The sequence below is a fragment of the Orcinus orca genome, chromosome 7 (genome assembly GCF_937001465.1).
Source record: "Orcinus orca chromosome 7, mOrcOrc1.1, whole genome shotgun sequence".
Classification (NCBI taxonomy): domain Eukaryota; kingdom Metazoa; phylum Chordata; class Mammalia; order Artiodactyla; family Delphinidae; genus Orcinus; species Orcinus orca.
The window spans coordinates 93968864-93991616 of record NC_064565.1 but is presented as its reverse complement, the minus strand read 5'-3'; the positions used below and the strand labels follow the sequence as shown (position 1 = coordinate 93991616).

The 22753-nt window shown below is 35.7% G+C and overlaps 1 protein-coding gene across 11 annotated transcripts in view; it reads left to right on the top strand.

The window, feature by feature from the left end:
* Positions 1–22753, top strand: part of KANSL1L (KAT8 regulatory NSL complex subunit 1 like) — a 146771-nt gene that overhangs the window by 98289 nt on the left and 25729 nt on the right. The window lies entirely within an intron of this gene.

The following is a 22753-nucleotide window of genomic DNA, read 5'->3' as shown; positions in this document are numbered from 1 at the left end:
AACTATAACTGGTATTAAACGCAGTCCCACTCAGACTCTTAGATTAACGTAACATCTCACAATAAAGGCCTGTTTACCTCAGATCCTATGACATTATGTTCAGCTTTCAACAAAAAATTACAGGGCATGATAGGGAAAAAAAGACTCTGAAAATACAAAGAATTCATCAGAACCAGGCTCAAATATGACAAAGGTATTGGAATTCTCTTAAATAACTAATATGTTAAAGTCTTTAATGGGTAAAGTAGAAAACATGCAAGAACAGATGGTTAATGTAAGCAGAGAGATGGAAACTCTTAAGGAGAATCAAAAGTAAATGCTAGAAACAAAAAAAACTGTAACCTAAATGAAGCATGCTTTTCATGGGCTCATCAGTAGATTGGACATGGCTGAAGAAACAATCAGCAAGCTTATATAGGTCAATAGAAACTTCACAAACTGAAATGCAAAAAGAAAAGGGAGTGAATAACACAGAACAGCACATCCAAGAATTTGGGGGCAATTTCAGGTTGTGTTTCAGATAAGTGATTGGAATACCAAGAAGAGAAAGAGAACAGAGCAAAAACAAATATTTGAAGTAATAATACATGAAAATTTTCCAAAGTTAATGACAAGCACCAAACCACACATTCACGAAACTGAAGCAGGAGAACATCAAGCAGGATAAATACCAAAAAATAAATACTTAGGCATAATATTCAAAATGCAGAAGACCAAAGAAACAGAAAATCTTGAAAAATAGCAGAGAGAAAAACAGCTGTAGAAGAACAAGGATAAGAATTACAGCTAACTTCTCAGAAACCATGCAAGCAAAAAGAGTGGAATGAAATATTCAAAGTATTGAAAGAAAAAAAAAAGCAAACAACTATACTGGGCAAAATATTTACACCCCCCCCCCAAAAAAAAGGTTATGTCCATGGTCTAACTCCTGGTACTTATGAATGTGACTGTTCTGAGTTGAATTGTGTTCCCAAGAACTCATAGGTTGAAGTCCTAATCCCTAGTACTTTAGAATGTGAGCTTATTTGGATATAAGTTTGATGCAGATGTAATTAGTTAAAATGTGATTAGGGTAGACCCTAACCCAGTATGGATGGTGTCCTTATAAAAAGGGAAATTTGAACATACATACAGAGTGAATGCCACGTGAAGATGACCCATTATGGCTGGTGTCCTTATAAAAAGGGAAATTTGAACACAGATGCATACATGCAGAGTGAATGCTATGTGAAGATGAAGATTGAGATCAGACTTATACTTTTACAGACCAAGGAACACCAAAAAATTGGCAGCAAAAACAGAAGCTGGACAGAGGGATAGAATAAGTTCTTCCTCACAGTCTTTAAAAGAAACCAATCTTGCTGAAACATTGATCTGACCTCTAGCCTCCAAAACTGTGAAAGAGTAAATTTCTGTTGTTTAAACCCTCAGTTGTGGTACTTAGTTGTGATAGACCTAGCAAACTAATACAGTGACCTTATTTGGAAATAGTCTTTGCAGATATAATTAAGTTGAGGATCTGGAGGTAAGATGATTTGGGGGTTAGGATAGGCCCTAAATCCTGTGACTGGTCCGCTTATAGGAGAATGGAGAGAGAGATCTGAGACACAGAGATACAGCAAAGAAGACTTTGTGAAGACGGAAGCAGAGAGTACACTTATGCTACTACAAGCCAGGGAACATCAGGAGCCATCAGAAGTGGAAAGATGCAAGGAACTGTTCTCCCCTAGAGCCTTCAAAGGAAGCTCAGCCCTACTGACACCTCAGTTTTGGACTTTGGGCCTCCAGAACTATGAGAAAATTAATTTCTGTGATTTTAAGCCACCTAATTTATGGCAGTTTGTTATGGCAGCCCTAGGAAACTAATACAGACTTTGGTACCAGGAAGTAGGATACTGTTTTAATAGATACTTAAAATTGTGGCAGTGATTTGGAGTTGGCTAATTGGGTACAGTCTGGAAGAATTTTGAGGTGTGTGATAAAAAAAAAAGCCTAAATTCCAATGAAAGCTAAGAAGGAAGTGAGGAGGATAGAAGACAAAGGTGATATCATCTTAGAGAATAGATATATTGTCAAGAACAGGATGTTACTAGAAAGAAATATGAACATCTAAGGTGATTCTGGTAAGATTTCAGAAGGAAATATTAAAAACTGGAAGAAAAGTGATCTTTATTATAAAGTGGAAGAAAAGTTGGCTGAATAATATTCTACTGCTGAGTGGAAAATAGAACTTGTAAGCATTGAACTCTTGGATATGTAGCTGAGCAGATTAACAAGCAAAGTGTGGAATTTCGGTCTGGTTTCTCCTTACTGTTTATTTTTTTATTTTATTTTTTTAAAACATCTTTATTGGAGTATAATTGTTTTACAATGGTGTGTTACTTTCTGCTTTATAACAAAGTGAATCAGCTATACATATACATATATTCCCATATCTCCTCCCTCTTGTGTCTCCCACCATCCCTATCCCACCCCTCCAGGTGGTCACAAAGCACCGAGTGGATCTCCCTGTGCTATGTGGCTTCTTTCCACTAGCTATCTATTTTACATTTGGTAGTGTGTATATGTCCATGCCACTCTCTCGCTTTGTCACAGCTTACCCTTTCCCCTCCCCATATCCTCAAGTCCATTCTCTATGTCTGCATCTTTATTTCTGTCCTGCCCTTAGGTTTTCCAGAACCATTATTATTATTTTTTTTTAGATTCCATACATATGTGTTAGCATACGGTTTTTGTTTTTCTCTTTCTGACTTAACTTCACTCTGTATGACAGACTCTGGGTCCATCCGCCTGACTACAAATAACTCAATTTCGTTTCTTTTTATGGTTGAGTAATATTCCATTGTATATATGTGCCACATCTTCTTTATCCATTCATCTGTTGATGCACACTTAGGTTGCTTCCATGTCCTGGCTATTGTAAATAGAGCTGCAATGAACATTGTGGTACATGACTCCTTTTGAATTATGGTTTTCTCAGGGTGCATGCCCAGTAGTCGGATTGCTGGGTCATATGGTAGTTCTATTTTTAGTTTTTTAAGGAACCTCCATACTGTTCTCCACAGTGACTGTATCAGTTTACATTCCCACCAGCAGTGCAAGAGGGTTCCCTTTTCTCCACACCCTCTCCAGCACTTATTGTTTGTAGATTGTTTGACAATGGCCGTTCTGACTGGTGTGAGGTGATACCTCATTGTAGTTTTGATTTGCATTTCTCTAATGATTAGAGATGTCGAGCATCCTTTCATGTATTTGTTGGCAAACTGTATATCTTCTTTGGAGAAGTGTCTATTTAGGTCTTCTGCCCATTTTTGGATTGCGTTGTTTGTTTTTTGATATCGAGCTGCATGAGCTGCTTATAAATTTGGGGGATTAATCCTTTGTCAGTTGCTTCATTTACAAATATTTTCTTCCATTCTGAGGGTTGTTTTTTCGTCTTGCTTATGGTTTCCTTTGCTATCCAAAAGCTTTTAAGTTTCATTAGGTCCCATTTGTTTATTTTTGTTTTTATTTCCATTTGTCAAGAAGGTGGGTCAAAAAGGATCTTGCTGTGATTTATGTCATAGAGTGTTCTGCCTATGTTTTCCTCTAAGAATTTTATAGTGTCTAGCCTTACATTTAGGTCTTTAATCCATTTTAAGTTTATTTTTGTGTATGAATTTTTGTGAATTTTATAGTGTCTAGCCTTACATTTAGGTCTTTAATCCATTTTAAGTTTACTTTTGTGTATGAATTTTTGTGAATGAAATGTCCTAATTTCATTCTTTTACATGTAGCTGTCCAGTTTTCCCAACACCACTTATTGAAGACGCTGTCTTTTCTCCATTGTATATTCTTGCATCATTTATCAAAAATAAGATAAACATGTGCGTGGGTTTATCTCTGGGCTTTCTATACTGTTCCATTGATCTCTATTTCGGTTTTTGTGCCAGTACCATATTGTCTTGATTACTGTAGCTTTGTAGTGTAGTCTGAAGTCAGGAAGCCTGATTCCTCCAGCTCTGTTTTTCTTTCTCAAGATTGCATGGGCTATTTTGGGTCTTTTGTGTTTCCATACAAATTGTGAAGTTTTTTGTTCTAGTTCTGTGAAAAATGCCACTGGTAGTATGATAGGGATTGCATTGAATCTGTAGATTGCTTTGGGTAGTGTAATCATTTTCACAATGTTGATTCTTCCAATCCAGGAACATGGTATATCTCTCCATCTGTTTGTATCATCTTTAATTTCTTCCATCAGTGTCTTATAGTTTTCTGCATACAGGTCTTTTGTGTCTCCTTAGGTAGGTTTATTCCTATCATTTTTCTGCAGTGGTAAATGGGAGTGTTTCCTTAATTTCTCTTTCAGATTTTTCATCATTAGTGTATAGGAATGCAAGAGACTTCTGTGCATTAATTTTGTATCCTGCAACTTTACCAAATTCATTGATTAGCTCTAGCAGTTTTCTGGTAGAGTCTTTAGGATTCTCTATGTATAGTATCTTGTTATCTGCAGACAGTGACAGCATTACTTCTTCTTTCCCGATTTGGATTCCTTTCATTTCTTTTTCTTCTCTGATTGCTGTGGCTAAAACTTCCAAAACTATGTTGAATAATAGTGGTGAGAGTGAACAACCTTGTCTTGTTTCTGATCTTAGTGGAAATGGTTTCAGTTTTTCACCATTGAGAACGATGTTGGCTGTGGGTTTGTCATATATGGCCTTTATTATGTTGAGGTAAGTTTTATCTATGCCTACTTTCTGGAGGTTTTTTTCATAAATGGGTGTTGAATTTTGTTGAAAGCTTTTTCTGCATCTATTGAGATGATCATATGTTTTTTCTCCTTCAATTTATTAATATGGTGTATCACATTGATTTGCATATATTGAAGAATCCTTGCATTCCTGGGATAAACCCCACTTGATCATGGTCTACGATCCTTTTAATGTGCTGTTGGATTCTATTTGCTAGTATTTTGTTGAGTATTTTTGCATCTATGTTCATCAGTAATATTGGCCTGTAGTTTTCTTTCTTTGTGACATCTTTGTCTGGTTTTGGTATCAGGGTGATGGTGGCCTCATAGAATGACTTTGGGAGTGTTCCTCCCTCTGCTGTATTTTGGAACAGTTTGAAAAGGATAGGTGTTAGCTCTTCTGTAAATGTTTGATAGAATTCACCTGACAAGCCATCTGGTCCTGGGCTTTTGTTTGTTGGAAGATTTTTAATCAGAGTCTCAATTTCGGAGCTTGTGATTGGTCTGTTTATATTTTCTATTTCTTCCTGTTCAATCTCAGAAGGTTGTGCTTTTCTAAAAATTTGTCCATTTCTTCCAGTTTGTCCATTTTATTGGCATATAATTGCTTGTAGTAATCTCTCATGATCCTTTGTATTTCTGCAGTCTCAGTTGTTACTTCTCCTTTTTGCATTTCTAATTCTGCTGATTTGAGTCTTCTCCCTTTTTTCTTGATGAGTCTGGCTTATGGTTTACCAACTTTGTTTATCTTCTCAAAGAACCAGCTTTTAGATTTGTTGATCTTTGCTATTGTTTCCTTCATTTCTTTTTCATTTATTTCTGATCTGATCTTTATGATTTCTTTCCTTCTGCTAACTTTGGGTTTTTTTTGTTCTTCTTTCTCTACTTGCTTTAGGTGTAAGGTTAGGTTGTTTATTTGAGATGTTTCTTGATGTAGGTTTGTATTGCTATAAACTTCCCTCTTAGAATTGCTTTTGCTGCATCCCATAGGTTTTGGGTCGTCCTGTTTTCATTGTCTTTTGTTTCTAGGTTATTTTTTATTTCCTCTTTGATTTGTTCAGTGATCTCTTCATTATTAAGTTGTGTATTGTTTAGCCTCCATGTGTTTGTATTTTTTACAGTTTTTTTCCTGTAATTGATATCTAATCTCACAGTGTTCTAATCAGAAAAGATACTTGATACTATTTCAAGGTCTTAAATTACCGAGGCTTGATTTGTGACCCAAGATATGATCTCTCCTGGAGAATGTTTCATGAGCACTTGAGAACAAAGTGTATTCTTTTGTTTTTGGATGGAATATCATGTACATTTCGATTAAGTCCATCTTGTTTAATGTATTATTTAAAGCTTGTGTTTCCTTATTTATTTTCATTTTGGATGATATGTCCGTTGGTGAAAGTGGGGTGTTAAAGTCCCCTACTGTGATTGTGTTACTGTCGATTTCCCCTTTTATAGCTGTTAGCATTTGCCTCATTTATTCAGGTGTTCCTATGTTGGATGCATAAATATTTACAATTGTTATATCTTCTTCTTGGATCAATCCCTTGATCATTATGTAGTGTCCTTCTTTGTCTCTTGTAGTAGTCTTTATTTTAAAGTGTATTTTGTCTGATATGAGAATTGCTACTCCAGCTTTCTTTTGATTTCCATTTGCATGGAATACCTTTTTCCATCCCCTCACTTTCATTCTGTATGTGTCCCTAGGTCTGAGTGAGAGGAAATAACAGTGGGGAATGAGTATTAAAAGGGAATATAAAACATAGTAGTATTTCCTTGTGGTCTGTATCACAATTTTTTATCCATTCATCAGCTCTTAGACACTTGGGCTATTTCTGGTTTTGGCTACTATTAATAAAGCTGCTATAAACACACAACTTTTGTGTCATTGTTTTTGGATAGTGTCATTTTACATTACTACCAACAATGTATGCGAATTCCAGTTGTTCCCCATTCTTGCTATAACAATATTATCAGTTCTTTTAATTTTAGCTATTCCACTGAGTGTGTGGTGGTATCCTAAGTAAATGATGCCTACTTTGGATTTAATTTGCCTCCCTCTCTTTTTTTATCTTCTTAAGGTAGAAATTTAAAAAATCGATTTTCACTCTTCTAATATAACCATGGAAGCTATAATTTTCCTTTTGAGCACTGTTTAACATCCCACAAATTTTAACATATTGTGTTTTCAGTTCAGAATATTTTCTGATTTGTCATATGATTTCTTCTTTGACCCTGGGTGATTTAGAATTATGTTTAATTTCCAAATATATGGGGATATTCCAAATATCACTCTAATTTCTAATTTAATTCCATTGTGATTATTAAACATACTTTGTATGATTTTAGTCCTTTTAATTTATTGAGATTTGTTTTATGGCCCATCATATAGTCTGTCTAGATGCATACTTGAAAAGAGTGTATATTTTCCTATTTTTTTGATGAGGTTTTCTATAAGTGTTTTTTAGTTTCATTTGGTTGATAATACTGATCGTCTTTTATATCCTTATTGATTTCCATCCTACTTGTGTTAAAATCTCTGTAGGTGTGGATTTTTCCATTTCTCTTTATATGTATTTCAGTATTTGCTTCATGTATTTTGAAGTTTGGTTAGTACCTGCATAGATGTTTAGTTTTCTTTTTATATCTTTATGACTTGACCCTTTTATCATTATAATATGTTGGTTCCTATCCCTGAAATCTACTTTCACTCATGCTAATATATCTACTCCAGCAATTTAGTGATTAGTGCTTAGGTGGTATATCTGCTTTCATACTTTTATTTGTATCTTATCTATGATTTTATATTTAGTGGTTTACTTGTAGACATTATATATTTAGATCTTACTTTTTTATTCAGTCTGAAAGTTTCTGATTTTTAATTGGAGTATTTAGACCATTTATATTTAATGTAATTATGATATAATTAGGGATTTTTTTCCACTTTTTGTCTAGTTTATTTCACTTACCATAATGTCTTCAAGGTTCATAGTCTTGTAGCATGTATCAGAATTTCATTCCTTTTTAATGCTGAATAATAATACATTGTTTTTATATGTCACAGTTTATTTATTCCATTGTTGATGGACATGGGGTTTTTTGACCTTTTGGCTATTGTGTGCTTATTTAGTATATGAATATCTGTTTTTGTCTCTGTTCTCAGTTCTTTGGGGGCATAAACATAGAAGTGGAATTGCTGGATCACATAGTAATTCTATGTTTAATTTTTTGAGGAACCATCATACTGTTTTATACAGTGGCTGCACCATTTTACATTCCTACCAGTAATGTACAATGGTTCTAATTTCTCCTTATCCTCTCCAACACTTGTTATTTTCTGTTTTTTTTAACTTTTTATTTGATATTATAGTATAGTTGATTAACAATGTTTAGGTGATATTTTAGGTGTACAGTAAAGTGATTCAGTTATACATATACATGTATCTATTCTTTTTCAAATTCTTTTCCCATTTAGGTTGTTACATAATATTGAGTAGAGTTCCCTGTGCTATACAGTAGGTCTTTGTTGGTTATCCATTTTAAATATAGCAGTGTGTACATGTCAATCCCAAACTCCCTAACTATCCCTTCCCCCCATCCTCCCCCCCCCCCGCCAGTAACCATTAGTTCGTTCTCTAGGTCTGTGAGTCTGTTTCTGTTTTGTAACTAAGTTCATTTGTATCATTTCTTTTTAGATTCTGCATGTAAGCGATATCATACGATATTTCTCTTTCTCTGTCTGACTTCACTCAGTATGACAATCTCTAGGTCCATCCATGTTGCTGCAAATGGTGTTATTTCATTCTTTTTAATGGCTGAGTAATATTCCATTGTATATATGTACTACATCTTCTTTATCCATTCCTCTGTTGATGGACATTGACATTGCTTCTGTGTCTTGGCTATTGTAAATAGTGCTGCAATGAACATTGGGGTGCATGTATCCTTTCAGACCATGTTTTTCTCCAGATATATGCTCAGGAGTGGGATTGCAGGATCATATGGTAGCTCTGTTTTTAGTTTTTTAAGAAACCTCCCTATGTCCTCCATAGTGGCTGTACCAATTTACATTCCCACCAACAGCATAGGAGGGTTTCCTTCTCTCCACACCCTCTTCAGCATTTATTTTGTGGATTTTTTTGATGATAGCCATTTTGACTGGTGTGAGATGATATTTCATTGCAGTTTTGATTTGCATTTATCTAATAATCAACAATGTTGAACATCTTTTCATGGGCCTCTTGGCCATTTGTATGTTTTCTTTGGAGAAATGTATATTTAGGTCTTCTGCCCATTTTTTGATTGGATTGTTTGTTTTGATGATATTAAGCTGCATGAGCTGTTTGTAAATTTTGGAGATTAATCCCTTGTCGGTCACATCATTTGCAAATATTTTCTCCCAATCTGTGGGTTGTCTTTTCATTTTGTTTATGGTTTCCTTTGCTGTGCAACAGCTTTTTTTTTTTTTTTTTTTTTGTGATACGCAGGCCTCTCGCTGTTGTGGCCTCTCCCATTGCGGAGCACAGGCTCCAGACGCGCAGGCTCAGCGGCCATGGCTCACAGGCCTAGCCGCTCCGCGGCACGTGGGATCATTCCGGACCGGGGCACGAACCCGTGTCCCCTGCATCGGCAGGCAGACTCTCAACCACTGCGCCACCAGGGAAGCCCAACAGCTTTTGAGTTTAATTAGGTTGCATTTGTTTATTTTTGTTTTTATTTCCATTACTCTAGGAGGTGGGTCAAAAAGGATCTTGCTGTGATTTATGTCATGGAGTGTTCTGCCTATATTTCCTCTAAGAGTTTCATAGTGTCTGGTCTCACATTTAGGTCTTTAATACATTTTGAGTTTATTTTTGTGTATGGTGTTAGGGAGTGTTCTAATTTCATTCTTTTACATGTAGCTGTCCAGTTTTCCCAGCTCCACTTATTGAAGAGGCTGTCTTTTCTCCACTGTATATTCTTGCCTCCTTTATCAAAGATCAGGTGACCATATGTGCGTGGGTTTATCTCTGGGCTTTCTATCCTGTTCCATTGATCTATGTCTCTGTTTTTGTGCCAGTACCATACTGTCTTGATTACTGTGGCTTTGTAGTATAGTCTGAAGTCAGGGAGCCTGATTCCTCCAGCTTCATTTTTCTTTTTTTTTTTTTTTTTTAAACATCTTTATTGGAGCATAATTGCTTTACAATGGTATGTTAGTTTCAGCTTCACAACGAAATGAATCAGTTATATATATACATATGTTCCCATATCTCTTCCTGCTTGCGTCACCCTCCCTCCCACCCTCCCTATCCCACCCCTCCAGGCGGTCACAAAGCACCGAGCTGATCTCCCTGTGCTATGCGGCTGCTTCCCACTAGCTATCTACCTTACCAGCTTCATTTTTCTTTCTCAATATTGCTTTGGCTATTTGGGGTCTTTTGTGTTTCCATACAAATTGTGAGATTTTTTGTTCTAATTCTGTGAAAAATGCCAGTGGTAGTTTGATAGGGATTGCATTGAATCTGTAGATTGCTTTGGGTAGTAGAGTCATTTTCACAATGTTGATTATTCCAATCCAAAAACATGACATATCTAATGCTTTCGTTGACTTTTGCTGAATTGCATCACCAGCCAACCTATGCTTGCAATTCCATCATGATTTGGGAGTATCAGACTCAGATATTCCTATAATTGACTCTAGAGGCTGCCATGAGAGTCCCTGCCCCCACCAGGACCTGTACCACAACTTCTTTATCCATTCGTCTGTCTATGGGTATTTAGGTTGCTTCCATGACCTGGCTATTGTAAATAGTGCTGCAATGAACATTGGGGTGCAAGTGTGTTTTTGAATTATGGTTTTCTCTGGGTATATGCCCAGTAGTGGGATTGCTGGATCATATGGTAATTCTATTTTTAGTTTTTTAAGGAACCTCCATACTGTTCTCCATAGTGGGTGTATCAATTTACATTCCCACCAACAGTGCAAGAGGGTTCCCTTTTTTCCACATCCTCTCCAGCATTTGTTGTTTGTAGATTTTCTGATGATGCCCATTGTAATGGGTGTGAGGTGATACTTCATTGTAGTTTTGATTTGCATTTCTCTGATAATTAGTGATGTTGAGCAGCTTTTCATGTGCTTCTTGGCCATCTGTATGTTTTCTTTGGAGAAATGCCTATTTAGGTCTTCTGCCCATTTTTGGATTGGGTTGTTTGTTTTTTTAATATTGAGCTGCATACGCTGTTTATATATTTTGGAGATTAATGCTTTGTCCATTGATTTGTTTGCAAATATTTTAATATTTTTTCTTTGTCTTTAATTTTTGTCAATTTGATTACTCTGTCATGGCATGTTCCTCCTTGGCTCAACCTACCTGGCACTCTGTGCTTCCTGGACTTGGGTGACTCTTTCCTTTCCCATGTTAGGCAAGTTTTCAGCTATTATGTCTTCAAATATTTTCTCAGGTCCTTTCTCTCTCTCTTCTCCTTCTGGGGCCTCTATAATGTGAATGTTGGTGCATTTAATGTTGTCCCAGTGGTCTCTTAGACTGTCTTCATTTATTTCCATTCTTTTTTCTTTACTCTGTTCTGCAGCAGCGATTTCCACCACTCTGTTATCCAGGTCACTTATCCATTCTTCTGCTTCAGTTATTCTGCTATTGTTACCTTCTAGTGTATTTTTCATGTAAGTTATTGTATTGTTCATCTCTGTTTGTTTGTTCTTTAGTTCTTCTAGGTCTTTGTTAAACATTTCTTGCATCTTCTTGATTCTTGCCTCCATTCTTTTTCTGAGATCCTGGATTATCTTCACTATCATTATTCTGAATTTTTTTCCAGAAGGTTTCCTATCTCCACTTCACTTAGTTGTTTTTCTGGGGTTTTATGTTGTTCCTTCATCTGGGACATAATCCTCTGCCATTTCATCTTGTCTAACTTTTCTGCAGGCTGTAAGATTGTAGTTCTTCTTGCATCTGCTGTCTTCCCTCTCTTGGATGAGACTATCTAAGAGGCTTGTGCAAGCTTCCTGATAGGAGGGACTGGTAGTAGGTAGAGCTAGGTCTTGTCCCTCTGGTGGGCAGGGCCATGCTCAGTAAAACTTTAATCAACTTGTCTTGTCTGCTGATGGATGGGGCTGCGTTCTCTCCTTGTTGGTTGTTTGGCCTGAGCCTACAGCACTGGAACCTACAGGCTGTTTGGTGGGGTTAATGGTGGCCGCTGGAAGGGCTTACACTAATTAGTACTTCCCAGAACTGCTGCTGCCAGTGTCTTTTTCCCCACAGTGAGCCACAGCCACCCCCCACCTCTGCAGGGGGCCCTCCCATACTAGCAGGTAGGTCTGGCCCAGTCTCTTATGGGGTCACTGGTTTCTTCCCCTGGGTCCTGGTACACACAAGATTTTGTGTGTGGCCTCCAAGAGTGGAGTTTCTGTTTCTCCCAGACCTGTGGAAGTCCTGCAATCAAATTCCACTGGCCTTCATAGCCAGATTCTCTGTGGTCTCCTTGTCCCATTGCTGGACCCCCAGGTTCAGAAGCCTGATGTGGGGTTCAGAACTTTCACTCCAGTGGGGGAGCTTCTGTGGTATAATTGTTTTCCAGTTTGTGGGTCACCCACCTGGAGAGTATGAGATTTGATTTTATTGCAATTGCATCCCTCCTACTCTCTCTTTGTGGCTTCTCCTTTGTCTTTGGATGTAGGGTATCTTTTTTGGTATGTTCCAGAGGTTTTTTTTAATGGTTGTTCAGCAGTTAGTTGTGATTCCAGTGTTCTTGTAAAAAGGGGTAAACACACATCCTTCTACTCTGCCATTTTGAGCTAATCCCCTATAGTTAGGTTTAAATCTATCATTTTGATTTTGTTATTTGTTTTTTTATTTCTCTCATATTTTTTTTTTTTTTTTTTTGCTGTACCCGGGCCTCTCACTGTTGCGGCCTCTCCCATTGAGGAGCACAGGCTCCGGACGCGCAGGCTCAGTGGCCATGGCTCACGGGCCCAGCCGCTCTGCGGCATGTGGGATCTTCCCGGACCGGGGCACGAACCCGTGTCCCCTGCATCGGCAGGCGGACTCTCACCCACTGCGCCACCAGGGAAGCCCTCTCTCATATATTATTTGTTCTTTTTTTTCCTGCCTTTTTTCTTTCCCTTGAAATTAAATTACCTTAGACTGGCCTTTGTTGTTTCATTCTATGCATGTGTAGATTGTTATTTGACAAAAGAATGAAATGTGCCCTATGGAATTTCTGGAGCGCTTTCTCTGAGAAGCTTCCTTTTTTTATGGCAGTCTCCTCTATAAGTTGTAGCCATCCTTTTCTCCCCAAAGTTTAACATCTGTATCTTAAAATCTTCTAGACTGACACACTCTTCTTGGACCCCCATCCTTGTGCAAAAAGCTGGTAGATTTATCGGATCTCATTTGTTTTCCTTCTCTCAGGGATAAGTCATGTGCTACCTGTTGTCCAAGTTCTGAAAACAGTTGTTTGATAAAAGTCCCATAGGTGTACTTCTTTTTTTTAATTAAAGTATAGTTGATTTTCAATATTATATTAGTTTCTGATGTATGAGATAGTTATTCAATATTTTTATAGATTATACTCCATTCAAAATTATTACAAGATAATGGCTATATTTCCCTGTACTGTACCTTATATCATTGTTGCTTATTTATTCTATACATAGTAGTTTGTCTCTTAATCCCATACCCCTATCTCCCCCCTACTTCCTTCCCTCTCCCCACTGGTAACCACTAGTGGAATTGCTGGATCATATGGTAGTTGTATCTTTAGTTTTTTGAAGAAACACCATACCATTTTCCATAGTGGCTGTACCAGTTTACAGTCCCACCAACAGTGTGCAAGTGTTCCATTTCTTCCACATCCTCACCAACATTTGTTATTTGTAGACTCTTTGATAATAGCCTTTCTGACAGGTGTGAGGGGATATCTCATTGTGGTTTTGATTTGCATTTCTCTGATGATTAGTGATGTTGAGCATTTTTTCATGTGCCTATTGGCCATCTGTGTGTCTTCTTTGGAAAAATGTCTATTTAGGTCTTCTGCCCATATTCTGATTGGGTTGTTTATTTTTTTGCTGTTGCATTGTATGAGTGGTTTATAAATTTTGGATATTAACCCCTTATCAGTCATATCATTTGCAAATATTTTCTCCTATTCACTGGTAGGTTGTCTTTTCATTTTGTCAGTGGTTTCCTTTGCTGTGCAAAAGCTTTTAAGTTTAATTAGGTCCCATTTGTTTATTACTTCATGGACAGAAATGGAATTGCCTTTTCTACTTTCAAAACTGATTTCTTAATAACATATCCCATTTAGCTATTGCTTAATCTCTTCTCCACAACAAATTTGAAAGTGTCTGTATTTATCTCTGTTATATGTTGGGTTCCCTGAGAAGCACTGCAATGTCATAATGTTATTTTACTCTTCACCCTGCTGTAGTATGATGTCCAACAAAAGCATTTTATTGAAACAGTTTTTTAAAGGTCAAAGTGACTTTTTAATTACGTCACTTAGCCAGATCCAATGCTGAACTTTTGATTCCAGTAATATGGTGGGATAATTATCTTAGGAAAGCTTCTGGATACAAAGTATTAGAATGTAAAGTATCAAATTTTTTTTGAATTTTAAATAACTTTATTATCATTTGTTAAAGTATGCAAGACATTTTCGTATAAAGTAAAAATATATTGCTTATGAAAAAGTGAACAAGTTAATGAAAGGTATCGACTACATCATGAATTGAAAAAATGCTACACAAATTTATTTTCTTTGTTGTAAATGATACAATGTATATTATGACTACTCCTTTAACCAATTTTAATGGAAAAATTCATTGCTGCTATAAAACTATAGAAAAAGGGTTACCTCACTTTTGCTGGGCTCTTAGAGAATCTAAAAGTTTATTTTAAAAACCATCTTTTCCCATTGAGAAATTACATTTGAGGAAATTGCTTTAAACTTTTTGCTAAGCTTAGTGAAATTAAATTCACAATTAATTTGGTCTTTTGAATTAAGTTTGCTCATTATTCCTTCCTTCTTTCAACAAATAATTTCCGAACGTCTACTGTGTGTAAAGGTACTCTGTTAAGGGCTGTGAAGGAGGCAGAGGTGATTATGTCGTAAGAATATTTTTTACAGTGAATGCCTAACCTGGCTCAAAAAGTGGAAATCCTCAGAATTAAAAAGGAAGGAAAGAAAGGAGAAAGAGAAGTAGAAATTTTTGTTTAATAGTCTTGGTAGAGACTGGAGGCAAAGCCTAGAATCCAGGAGATGTGAGGAGACATATTAAAAGATCCTGCATAAAGCCAAGAGCCTTCAATGCTACTCACTTTGTGAGTGCATGAACTGGAACTCAGACCTGCTGAACAGCAATGTAAAGAACTTGCCTTTCTTTGCCTTGGGCTCTGGCTGAAAAATGGAAAATAGATTTTCTGCATAGAATTTGTAATGACACATCAGGCCTTTTACATCTTTAAAGTCTGAAATCATTCTACCTAAGAGTTTTACTTGAAAAGACAAGAATTGTGGGCTTCCCTGATGGCGCAGTGGTTAAGAATCTGCCTACCAATGCGGGGGCCACGGGTTCGAGCCCTGGCCCAGGAAGATTCCCACATGCTGCAGAGTGGCTGAACCCATGTGCCACAGCTACTGAGCCTGCCCTTTAGAGCCTGCGAGCCACAACTACTGAGCCCACGTGCCACAACTACTGAAGCCCACGCTCCTGGAGCCCATGCTCCACAACAGGAAAGGCCACAACAATGAGAAGCCCATGTACCGCAACAAAGAGTAGCCCCTGCTTGCAGCACCTAGAGAAAGCCCATGCGCAGCAATGAAGACCCAACACAGCCAGAAATAAACAACAAACAAATTAATTAATTAAAAAAAAGACAAGAATTGCATTTTAAAATGGTTAGCTGTTCCAGATGGCTGGAAGAAATAAATGTATATCCTTTCTAGGGGAATGAACTCTCAATAGTTTCCCCTAGGATTCCCCTGAATAAAATTCCAATAAATGTGAATTCCTAATTTAAAAAAAAAATAAAATCAGACACAGCAACAAAGCAACATCAAGAAAGTCAGCAAAAGCAAACTCCCACCCCCCCCACACACACATCCTTACAAAAATAACTTCAGCTACTGCAGTTATCATATACAGAATGCAAAATTAAGTAAGTTTATATGTTTAAGGAAAATAAATCAGAAAATTAGTAATATGATTAAGAAATAAGTAGATAAAACTAAAGAGAGAATTGGCGGTTAGAAAATAGATCTCAATGAAATTATATAAAATGAAATACAGAGAGAAAAAAGAATTGTAAGATATGAAGAGAAATGAACAAATATAAAGGTTAGAGGAGAAGATGTAGCATATGTCTTCAGAGAGGGAAACACCTAGGATAGCTGGCTCCTGCAACCACTTTTGCCCTGGAGCTTTGGCAGAAATATTCAAATTTGGTTCAGATGCTAATAGATGATAGGTATGGGGGATGCTGTTGGGTGTGTTTTGGGAGACCTGAAGCACATGGCCATTTTTCACTTCAGAACATTTTTGACCAATGTTTTCCTCATAACATTTGCTAAATACCTGGGCTGCAGAGAACAGGAGGCTTAAAAAAAACATCAATGACAAAAACCCCTTTAAAGCAGTGTGGCACTCCTCAGTATACTCTTAAGATTTTTTTTTCTTAAGGTCTGAATGATCAGGGGAAATTCTGTAAAATACACCAAACACTTAGCTGAAAACCTTGAAGGGCCAGGAACAAATCAGATATAGAGAACCATAGTAGGGTGGTAACCCAAGCTTAACTGAGTGCACTCCCTGAATAGATGAAAGGAGAGAAACCTGCTGTTTATCTGCTTAGCAGTAGGGAAAGAGAACCCTCTATGGAGAAAGATTACATCATTTGGAGTCTTTATGATTTTTTAAAAAATACGATCTGGCATTCAATCAAAAATTACTAGGCATCCCAAAAGACAGGACCATATGACCAGCCTTCAAGAGAGAAAAACAGACAATAGTGACAAACCATCAAGTGATTCTGATAATTGGATTTAATAGCCAAGATCTTTAAAATGGCTGTGATTAATATGTTGAAAAAATAGAGAACAAGTGGAAAAAGACAGATTATTTTACCAGATATTTGGAATCTATTTTTTAAAAATAGAGTCATATGAACATTCTCAAACTCAAAATATAACATGTGAAATTAATACTTCACCAGATGATGAGTTTAACTACAAATTAGATGGAGCATAAGATATGATTAATGAACTAAAAGACTTATTAATATAAAATACTCAAATAGAAGCACAGAGATAAAACAGAATTTTAAAAATACAGAAACAGAATTAGAGAACTGTAAATCAGTGAAAAAAATTAACCATATATGTTATTAGACTCTAGAAGAAAGGAGAGAGAATAGGACAGAAATAACATTTGAACAGATAATAATAGAGAGTATTTCCTAAACTAAAACAGGACATCAACCCATAGATTCAAGAAATTCTGTGAACCTCAAAAATAACAAATACATAGAAATTACATCAAGACATATTATAGCAAGCCTGCTAAAAAGTGAAGACAGAAAATATTAAAAGCAGTCAGGGTAAAAAAAAGACACATTACCTTCAAATGAGGGCAACCATAAGACTTAACTACTCAATAGAAACAATGGAAGCCAGATAAAAATGCAAATATTCTTAAAATGCTGAAAGAAAAAAAATGCTAGAATTCTATATCCACAAAAATATCCTTCAAAAATGATGATATACAAAGGTTTCAGATAAATAAAAATGGAAAGAATTTGTTGACAGCAAATCTACACATAATAATAGCAAAGGGAGAAGGAACATGATCCCAGATGGAAACAGAATTGTAGAAAGAAGCTAAGAACAATGGAAAAGATAAATATATGGGTAATTTAAATGTTGACGATGAAAATAATAACAGTAATATAATGTAGAGCTTTATATATGGGATTAAAATGCCTTACAACAATAACAAAGAAAGAGGAGAGTAAATGAAGTTAAAGTCTTCTAATGTCCCATTGTTTTCAGGGAAGTGGTAAAAAGAATAATTTGTTTTATACTCTAAAAGCCATAACTTAAGGATTCATTGTAATCTCTAGGAAAACCACTAAAAGAAAAGAAAAGAATGTATAAGTTTAAGTTAACTAAGGGGAAAAATATGACAAAATATTTTATCTATCCTAATAATAGGAATCAGTGAAACATAGAAACATACATATGCAATGAATTTCCATATATTGATACAATACAGAAAATAAATCTAGTTGCTGGTTCTTTGCAAAGAAATTGATAAACCCCTAGCATTTTCCTCAAGAAGAATCGAAGGTTGCTTTGACATTTAAAAATTTGTTAATGTAATAACCACATAATTAGATTAAAGAAGAAAAGCCAAGTAATCATTTCAATAGGTTCACAAAAAGTGTATGATTAAGTTCAACATTAATATACTTAAAAGAATACTTTGGGCAAAGTAGGCATACATTCTGATAAAGAATATACTGAAAAAACTACAATCATTCTTAACCCTTATTATTCTTAATTATAAAAAATTAAAAGCATTTCCTTTATAATGAGGGACAAAACAATATGTCCTTTGGTCATTTCTATTCATTATTGAACTGGTGAGACTATCTAGCATGGTTGGAACCTTATAAATAATAATAAAGGTTTTAGAACTGAATGAAAGAAACTAAACTGTCATGACTTTTAGATAATATGTTTGGTTAATAGAAAGCTAAAAGAAACAACAAGTAATATTATTTGAATAAGAAAGTTTAGCAGAGTTGTGGGACATGTTCAGTATATGTCAATTGTATTTTTCAATTCCTTTTACATGAAACAATAAATATGATGGTACCTAGGAATACATCTAACAAAATATGTAAAGACTTTTAGAGAAGAAATTTACAAAGTTTTATTGAAAGAAATTAAAGACCTAAATAAATGAAGAGATACACCATATTCATGGATGGATGACCTTTAATCATAATACCAAAATTTTTAAAATCTCAAAAATCTTCCAATTGATTTACAAATTCAGTGTATTTTTAAACAAAATTCTACAGGTTTTTAATGGAAATTAAGCTATTTTTAAAAATTATTGAGAAGATGGAGTACAGCCTTTAAAAACTGTGAATCACTAGGTTGTATTTCTGAAACTTATATAATATTATAAATCAACTATACCTCAATAAAAAAATATATACAGAGGAGTGAAAAACAAGAATAACAGCCAAGACACCCCTGAGGAACAAGGTGGAGAAACTTACACTATCAAATGTCAAGATTTGGGCTTCCCTGGTGGCGCAGTGGTTGGGAGTCCGCCTGCTGATGCAGGTGAGACGGATTTGTGCCCCGGTCCGGGAAGATCCCACATGCCGCGGAGCGGCTAGGCCCGTGAGCCATGGCCGCTGGGCCTGCGCGTCCGGAGCCTGTGCTCCGCAGCGGGAGAGACCGCAACAGTGAGAGGCCCGCGTACCGCAAAAAAAAAAAAAAAAAAAAAAAGTGTCAAGATTTATTTAAAAGATGCAATAATTAAGGCATTGGTTATTAGCACAGGCACAAATGGTAGAGTGTTAGAAATCCCTGAAACAGTCCCAGACATGTATGGAATGTGGTATATAACAGGCAGCTTTGTAGATTGGTTGGGAGAGGATGAACTAACTGTTTAGTAAAAGACGTTAAGTCAATTGGTGATCCATTTAGATGAAAAAAAAAAATGAGTTTGGATCCCTATCTCACATCTTGCACGAAGAAATCAATTTTAAACAAAGACCTAATTGCAAAAGGCAAAACAATAAAACTCTTATTAAAAAAAAAGTGGAAGAATATCTTTATGACTTAAAGGTAGGGTTTCCTCATCAAGATTCAAAAGATTTCCTCATCAAGATACAAAGAAGTGCAAACTATATATAAAGGAAACATTTAAGTTAAGAATGTCTGTTGATCAAAAGACACAAAAAAAGTGCAAAGAGAAGCTCAGACAGGGAGCAATACATAGAACCTACAAAGGATTTGTAACTTTCAAGAGTGTATAAAGAGAACTTAAAAAATCAATAAGAAAAAGACATCTCAATAGAAAAATCATCAAAACATGTATTCCCCAAAAGAAGGAAAATTGGCCAATTATAGGTATGAAAATGAGGTCAACTTAAACAGTAAACAGAGCAATACAAATTTCAACCATGAGATATTTGTATGGTCTCAAATTGGCAAAAATAAGAATTCCGACAGTACCCTTGTTGGTATGAATCTGAAGCAGTGAGAACTAAAATCTGCTCTGTTGGAGTGTAAATTAGTTGTAACTACTTGGTAATACAATATTTTATCTAGTGAAGTTGAGTATGTGTGTTCAGGCGTTTGTATAACCCAGCAATTCCATTTCTAGCAGTGTACTCTAGAGAATCTTATACCCATGTGCCAGGAGACAAATGTAATAATATCCATACTATCATTGTTCATAATGGTAAAACACTAGAAACAATCTAGGTATTTAATATACAGTAGAATGATTAATTGCATGCACATAATGTTGAGTAATAAAGCAGGAAAATATATCTAGCATTATTCTGTGTATTTACATTTTTAAAGCATAGTAATTTAAATAGTAAATTATATAGGATTACATATACTTTTGTAGAAAAACTATAAAGAAAAAGCAAGGAAATGATAAAATTAAAATTCAGGATAGCAGTTACTCCTGGAAATGTGAGAGAAAAATATGACTGAGGAGGCACATTGTATTAGTTAAGGTATAGGTTTAGCTGCATTTGACAGAAATCCCAAATAGTGATGTAAGCAAGATGTAAGTTTATTTCTTTGTTTTGAAACAGATTGAAAATATTCTAGGCATGACAACCATGCTCTACATGGTTATCTAGGAACCAGGCTCCTGCTGCCTTTTTGTTTAATCTTTTGAGCATTACCCTCACTCACAAGATTATGGTGGCTCACCATCACAGGTGGAAGTATGGAGGGCTAAGTGACCTTCTTAAAGTCAGTTTCTAAATGTTGCAAACATGACTTCTCATGGTGTTCTGGCTAGAATTTAGTAATTTTTAGATGCAAGGAAGCTTGAGAAATGTGCCCAGCTGAAAATCAGGAGTTTTAGAACAGGGAGGAGAACCCAGATACTGGAAAGAAAGTAGCAATCTCTGCCACAGGCTCATGGGGCCGGGATAGCAAAGAGAAGTCATCAAAGTATTGGTGTTGTTCTGTTTCTTAAAGTAGGATGGTGAGTATAGGTCCTTTTTAAACATTATTTTATACCTTCCTTATAAATTATATACTCTTTTGTATATATGAAATGTTTCATTATTAAAGTTACATGTAATGGATACTTTTCAGGCTTTACTTTGCTTGAATCTTATGCAGCATATGGTATTGTTGATCACACCCTCTAGACATTTGAATTTTTATTGGCAAGAATCTCCAGATTTTTCTCTTATTTCTCCATCCATTCCTTTTCAGCCTCCTGGGCTTCACTTTCTCTGAAGGGGAAAAAAGGCCTTTTCCTAGATGCCCCTCACTTGTCTCCATATTTATTTAGGATAGTTTCAAATTGGCTAATGGGTTTCCTGGATTTGGAAAAATTGCAAGAGAAAACTAATTATATGGTAAATATTCAGATTTTATCAACTTTTATTCATAATGTTCTAGCCATACATGAAAAAAGAGAGGTTAGCACATTTTCTTTGTAATTTTATATAATTGTTCCTTATATCTTTTTGAACTACATCACAAAAGAACAAATAATTCTAGAGTGAGTCAAAAGTACCAGTGCATCTTGTAAAGGTAAGAAACAGCAACTGCTCCCATAGATATATACATATAACATTATTAGAATAAATCTTGGAAATAACTCACATCTTTATAATCACATACCACATGTTATATCTTCTTATAAAAATCATCAATTTACTTGACTACCCGGCATAATGACTGCATTTCCTAGCCTTCCTTGCAGCTGGGTATGACTAGCTGACATAAGTCTTGGCCAGTGGAATATAAAAAGAAGTCATTACATGATAAATTTTAGCATATATTAACAGGGACTATTTTTTCCCCAATGAAATAGTCTGAGGCACACATGTATTTGAAAAGTTCTATTCACCTAAATTTGTTAAAAGCAAATGAGATAAAATTCATTTGGTCAGCATTCAAGTTTGAACCATATGTTAAGGACTGTGTCAGGTTCTGGGAATACAGGATTGAACAAATTATAGTCCAACCTTCAAGGAGCTCACGGTCCAGAGGAAATCTAGTTAAATGCTATGGGAGATGTGGCCATGACCAAGGTGCTGTGGAAACAGAAAATGCCAGTTAGCCAGGAAACTCAAACTCAAGAAAGTGATAAACTTAATGTAAGTTTATAAAATAATTTTTTAAAAAATAGCATCCAAAATTCTCAGTTATTATAAGTATTTTAAATATAATTTCCATTAAAAAAATAAGTCCTAATGTTATTGTAGTAGGTGGAGGTAAGAATGACAGAAGGAACACAGGTGAACTCCATTAACTTTTAAAATATTTTCTCTATTTTATAGATTTTTTACATTGGTTGTATACTAATCTTATAGCCAGAAAAAAATAATTTTAAAATCCAACATTTAAACAGAATATGTATTTTTTAAATGTAGCAACATAATTTTTTGATTTAGCAACATGGTTTTCATGAGATTTCTGATTGAAATCTTTATCTTAAACTCAAACTCATGTAACATATTGCATATTTTATTTTATTATTTTTTATTTTATTATTTTATTTTTTTTTTTTTGCGGTACGCGGGCCTCTCACTGTTGTGGCCTCTCCTGTTGCGGAGCACAGGCTCCGGACGCGCAGGCTCAGTGGCCATGGCTCACGGGCCTAGCCGCTCCGCGGCATGTGGGATCTTCCCGGACCGGGGCACAAACCCGTGTCCCCTGCATCGGCAGGTGGACTCTCAACCACTGCGCCACCAGGGAAGCCCCATATTGCATATTTTATACATATCTTTTTTAATATTTTCAATT